Raw genomic sequence first — 6000 nt, 5'->3', positions numbered from 1 at the left:
GGGCGTGTAAGGAATGGTAAGGAAAGATTTCGAGGACGAAATCTAATTTAAGTGGGGGAGAATTGTAACGCCCTGTTTATTTAAATAAATTAATAAATATAAGTCCCGGACTAATTTGTGAAGAATTTTAGAAGTTAGGGGTTAAAAGTGTAAGTCCCAGATTAGTTTTGTAAATATTTATGAAGGCAGGGGCTAAATGGTAATTTTTGGGGCTTAATTTGAAGAGATTTTATGGAGTAAGGGGGTTGTTGGTAAATTTCGGATTTAACTTGTAAAGAGTTTTATGGGCAGGAACTTAAATGGTAACTTTTGGATTAAATTTGAATAAAAAGGGGCATGGAGGGGCTGTTATTGCCATTAAGGCAAATTATGGAGTGGAGTCGGGTATAAAGGTTTAACTAAACCCTAACCCTAAGGACTATTGCAGCCGACATACTCCCCATCTCTTATTACCATCGCCATCACCAAGGAAACCCTCATCAGCCGCCGGAGCAACACCTAGTCCGACAGCTCGGTTCCGCCACCCCGTTGAGGTTGTCACCGCCGCATGCTGCCTCATTATAGAAACGCTACCACAGCCTTGCTGCCGACGAAGGCTACTGTTACATTGCCACGATGCTGAGGCTGGGAGACCGCCGAGACCAGTCACCGTCACCGTGTCTACAACCGGTGGAGAAGAAGCTGCCGAGAGGGTCGCTGCTGTCGTCGATAGCGCTCCTACTGCCGTCACTGTGCACCACCGGGAGTGGATGTTGATGCAAACCACCGCTGCCACTGTTATTTATTTTCCCTTCACCCCATCCGCCGTCGCTCGATATTGCGTGAAGCTGAAGACCACCGTGAGGAACCACCATGGCAGCCGGCCATGGTGGCTGCTGCCGCCGTCAACTCCCTCTTTCAAGATCGATGAAGGGCTGCCGGTGGGTGTTTATTTTAGTGTGTATGTGATGTAGTGTGTGAGTGAGGAATCTTTGGCCGGAATCTGAAAAGAAGTCATCGCCACCACCATGAGGTGGTGGCTGCCGCCAAGCACCACCGCCGGCCACCACGTTGTGGCTGTGTGTGTGATTAGTTTAGTGTGTGTGTGTGTGTGTGTGATTAATTGAGATTTAGTTTTGTAAAATGTAATTTGAATTTGGAATAATGAAAATGAACCAAACCACCACCGTGAGGTAGTGGCCACCGCCGTGAGCCGCCATGGACCACCACTACCCGAGGTGGTAGTGGGTGGTGCCCCGCTAGCAAAACCCTAATGGACTAGCAAAACCCTAATGGGCTTAAAGATTTATTTTGGGCCTTTTGGGCCATGTTTGAGTGGAAACCCTAATTAGGGTTTAGAAAACCCTAATTGTGAGTAATTGGGCCTTAGACTTATTGGACCCACTTTTGGGCTATTGAGATTGGATTGTGTATTAAGCCCAATTTCTCCATATCATTGATCTAGTAGAGTAAAGGACTTAATGGATTAAGTCCTTAATGGGTTAAGTAAGAAACACTTAACCCTAATCGTCATTTTATGTGAAACCCTAGTTTCACTTGGGCCTTGAGTTGGGCCTTTCTATTGGGTTTTGGTAATTGGGCCAATAATGGGCCATCCAAGAACGATTATACGGACTAGAATATTTAGATGGGCTATGGGGTAAGGCCCATATGAGGGTTTGGGCCCAATTTAGAAAATTGGGCCATAGATGGGCCATAGTTGGGCTTTGATCCCTAGTTGACTTTGGGCGTATGGATTGGGCTTTGGGCTTGGGTAAGACAAGCTAGGGATAATGTAGTAAATATCCAAAGTATGTATTTATAGTTATGTAGTGGAACCCAATTATTAATTGGGTGTTATTTTGGTGTTGACAGTTCGGGAATCTGTCATCCAGCAGCTGGGGTTGAGTCTGTGCTACTTCAGCAGTGTGGGATTGTGGTCTACGGGACTTCAGCAGTGTGAGGTGAGTTTCCTTCCAGTAGGAACGGGTCTACGCCCACAATGCCGACCCGTTTAGTTAGCAGTAGTTCCGGACTTCGGTCCAATGCAGTAGTTCAGTGTGCTTGATGTCTTTGTGATTCAAGCATGTCCTTGTGTTATGTTGTCCGGACTTCGGTCCGGTGCAGTATGCAGTATATGTGTTTATGCTAGTAGTTATGATTATGCTATGCTATGTTCAGTCAGTTTCCGGACTTCGGTCCGATGCAGAGGGCAAGGCCTTGGTTAGTTCCGGACTTCGGTCCGATGCAGTTTTCTGGACTCAGGTCCGATGCCGGGCGGGGCCCGATGCAGTGGGCGGGGCCCAAGTTATTCCGGACTTAGGTCCGATGCCGGGCGGGGCCCGATGCAGTGGGCGGGGCCCAAGTTATTCCGGACTTAGGTTCGATGCCGGGCGGGGCCCAAGTTAATCCGGACTTAGGTCCGATGTCGGGCGGGGCCCGATGCAGTGGGCGGGGCCCAAGTTATTCCGGACTTAGGTCCGATTCTGGGCGGGGCCCGATGCAGTGGGCGGGGCCCAAGTTATTCCGGACGTAGGTCCGATGTCGGTCGGGGCCCGATGCAGTGGGCGGGGCCCAAGCTAGTCCGGACTTCGGTCCGATGCCGGGCGGGGCCAGATGCAGTGGGCAAGGCCCAGTATGTGCTATATGAGTTATTGTATGGTATGTGATAGTTTGGGGGAGCTCACTAAGCTTCGTGCTTATGGTTTTCAGTTTTAGTTTCAGGTACTCATTTTTAAAAGAGGAGCTCGGGAAGATTGCAGTGCACACACCATTTGTTCAGCCTGGGATGTTTATACTCTGATATAATTGACAGTTGTTTTGATATTTTGAGATGCATTGTTTATGATTCTTATATGACGTTTGATGAATATGGTTTTATTACTAAATTAAAACGAAATTTTCACACTGTATTTTTGGGATGTTATAAGTTGGTATCAGAGCCTTGGTTTGAGGGATTCGGGCACACTTTCGGGTGTGTCTGAACTCAAACTAAGGAAGTGGTATAAAGTTTTCAAAAGAAAAACCATGTTTACAAAAGGATTTTGAGAAAAGAAAACAATTTTAGAAAAAGTATAAAGAAAAGAGTTTTAGAAAAAGCGAAAAGAATTTAAAAAAAAAAGATAAAAGGGTTTTGGTTTTGGTTTTCGTTGTACACATGGTTTCAGATATATCTAGAATTAAGGCTTATCAAATTAAAACCCAAACATTGTTTTGTATCCACAAAATGAAAGGTGTCAAAACAAAACAAATAAAAGCAATAATGATTACTAAAAGCAATTAAATCGATCGTAGTTCCAATTAGCTATATATCATGAGTTGAATCATGTTGATTGTCAGTTATTTTATTTGATCATGTAGGGTTCCAAACTTTTGCTTGAAGGAATCTTGCCTCTGTAACCACATCATATGCCACATCATAGACAATAAGTTTCAAATTGAAGTTTCGATTTTCAAAGTACACCAAAAAGTACAATGTCTTAACAAATTGGATCGTGAAACAATAATCTTAAAAATGAAAGAATAATGCTACAAATGGGTAGATTTTTTTTAAGTTTAATGTTTTTTATTGGAAAAAAAATCTTTTTTTTGGCATCCATATGCATCCGAGGTTTCCAACACATTTTCTAGGGAACTTCACTCGACATCCCTAGAAATTGGATCGATTTTGAATAGGTCAAGTTAATTAATTTCATTGCTAAGAAATGCTAATTCATTGCCACCTTTCATTCATTTCCTCATGTTTTATTTATATGTTTTTGTCATAGAATATTATTTGACAAACTTGAGATGCTAATTTTTTGCTAGGTGAATACATGAAATGCGTTTTGTAACAAAAGCCATATTAAATGATATACATGATCACCATTTTCATAGCTCATATAAGTTATATTAGCCCATCTAACAACAATAAGTAGGCATTCTTTGTTATCATAATATAGAGGTTGATTTTAATGCCAAAAAACAGATTAAAAAACTGTCAAAAATGTTGTTAAAAGCGTTGTTAAAACATTTTTAAAAGTTGTTTTTTTGTCGTTAAAACATTTTTAGAATCTGTTAAAAAACGCTTTACAATGCTATCAAAAAATGTTTATAATGCATACACAAATTGGTATTTTAATGTTGTCTATAAAGTTTTTAAAAGATGTCAAAATTTGGAAATTTAATGTTGTCTAAAAAGGTTTAAAATGCTTTCAAAAACTGGGATATTAATGTTGTAAAAAATGGGATTTTAATGTTGTTAAAACATAAGTAAACAGCTGTAAAAAAATGATTAAAATGTCGGAAAAAAGGATTAAAGCGCTTAAATCCATTTTTTTAACTGTAAAAAAAAATATTAAATTGCTATAAAAAAGAATAAAATGTTGGAAAAAGACTAAAATGTAAGACAGCTGGACCCACATAAAAAATCAGTAAAAGTGGACACGTTCACTAGAAAATGAGCATGAGATGATGGTGGAAGAGGGAATACGTTGCTATTTCTTGCAATTTTCCGTTCAAAGTGACTATCAAAACTCAAAACTTACCGTCAGTGTCACAAATTAAATACCAAATATAACAATGTAGTTTTAAAACTACTTATATAATCATAGAACCCTTTGAAATGCATGTGATACATAATAACTTTTACCGGGTGATCAATGCAAATGTAATCATTAATATTTCTGATTCCCGCTAAGTACACACAATACAAATCATAATAATCTTCCTTCCTGAAAAAAATGAATAGAAGTTAGAAAAACATAAAAGTAGATGTATTACCAAAAGATTATATTATAGATGACTAATCTAACTATTCCCAAAAAAAAAACTCAAAATTTCAGTTACAACATATGTTTGCCTTCATTCTAGTTATTGCATATGTTTTACTACTTGATGTACACTACACTAATCATAATAGATTGCTAGATATTACCAATAAAAACAACCTCTTAATAACTTCTTTGGAGGAAGGCTCCACAATTTACTCCCTCTTGTAGCCCCGATACAAATAACCTTGTTGAATGACCTGATCATTGTTTGCCATCACCTAACAATGAAAAACATAAACCAAACCTTCAAGTAACCCAATGTGATTTAAACTTGCTACGCAAGTTGCAACCTTCATTATTGTGATTCTCGTGCACATGCTCAAAGAAACCAAACATTTTAACCATTATAGAAGAGCAAACCATGGGAAAAATCCAACGTACTTTCTATTTTCACTATATAAGAAATGGAATTTATTTTGTACCTATCATCTTCTTCCATAACATCTAAAGGGGGTGGTGTTCATTTTTAGAAACGACGATGAGGAAGGAGAAAAGTAGAAAACCAGAGGAAGAAGAAAGAAAAACGGGCGTTGAGGGGATGTTAACCTGGCAACGAGCAGCAACGCGAAACTCGCGCGGGGGGGGGGGGAGTGTTGGTGGCGTTATACTGACGTTGAGGGGCCTCCACAAAACTACTTTGGCCATTGCCCACACCGATCACTCTAAAGCAATGTATTATACATTTCTTTACCCATTTCTATTCACCACTACTGTCTGCGATCAACACCACAAAGAAATTTAGAATAAAATACATACCTTGGTTGCTTCCTTGGCGAAAAGCTTCCTCTGATAGATCTCCACTTCAATTTAGAGAACCTAAAATCATTGAAAATAAAATCAAAAAATCACAATCACGATTAACAGATTAAGATAATATTTTTAGCAAAATAAAATATTACATTTAAAGATGACACTGTAAACAGTGTTACCACCCACCACCTCCGTATATCCCTCACAATCTTCATTGTTTCTATCTCCGGCCACCTACTATTTAAATCCTCACACCCCTCCCTACTGAGCCCACCTCTAACCACCTTCTATGTATTTCCTTCACCCTCCACACCGTTCCTATCTCCATCCATCTACATCGTAAATCAACCATCACACAAAAATTAGGGCTTTTCTTATGGAGAGAGAGAGAGAGTAGTTGTGGTGCGATGACCATTGCCAATGACGGTGGGTCGTGATGGTGGTAGTGGAAACTATAGAT

This window comes from Lactuca virosa, chromosome 3, assembly GCF_052849685.1.
Source record: "Lactuca virosa cultivar CGN04683 chromosome 3, Lactuca_virosa_CGN04683_v6, whole genome shotgun sequence".
In the NCBI taxonomy this organism is placed as follows: Eukaryota; Viridiplantae; Streptophyta; class Magnoliopsida; order Asterales; family Asteraceae; genus Lactuca; species Lactuca virosa.
Note: the sequence above shows the minus strand (reverse complement) of the source record.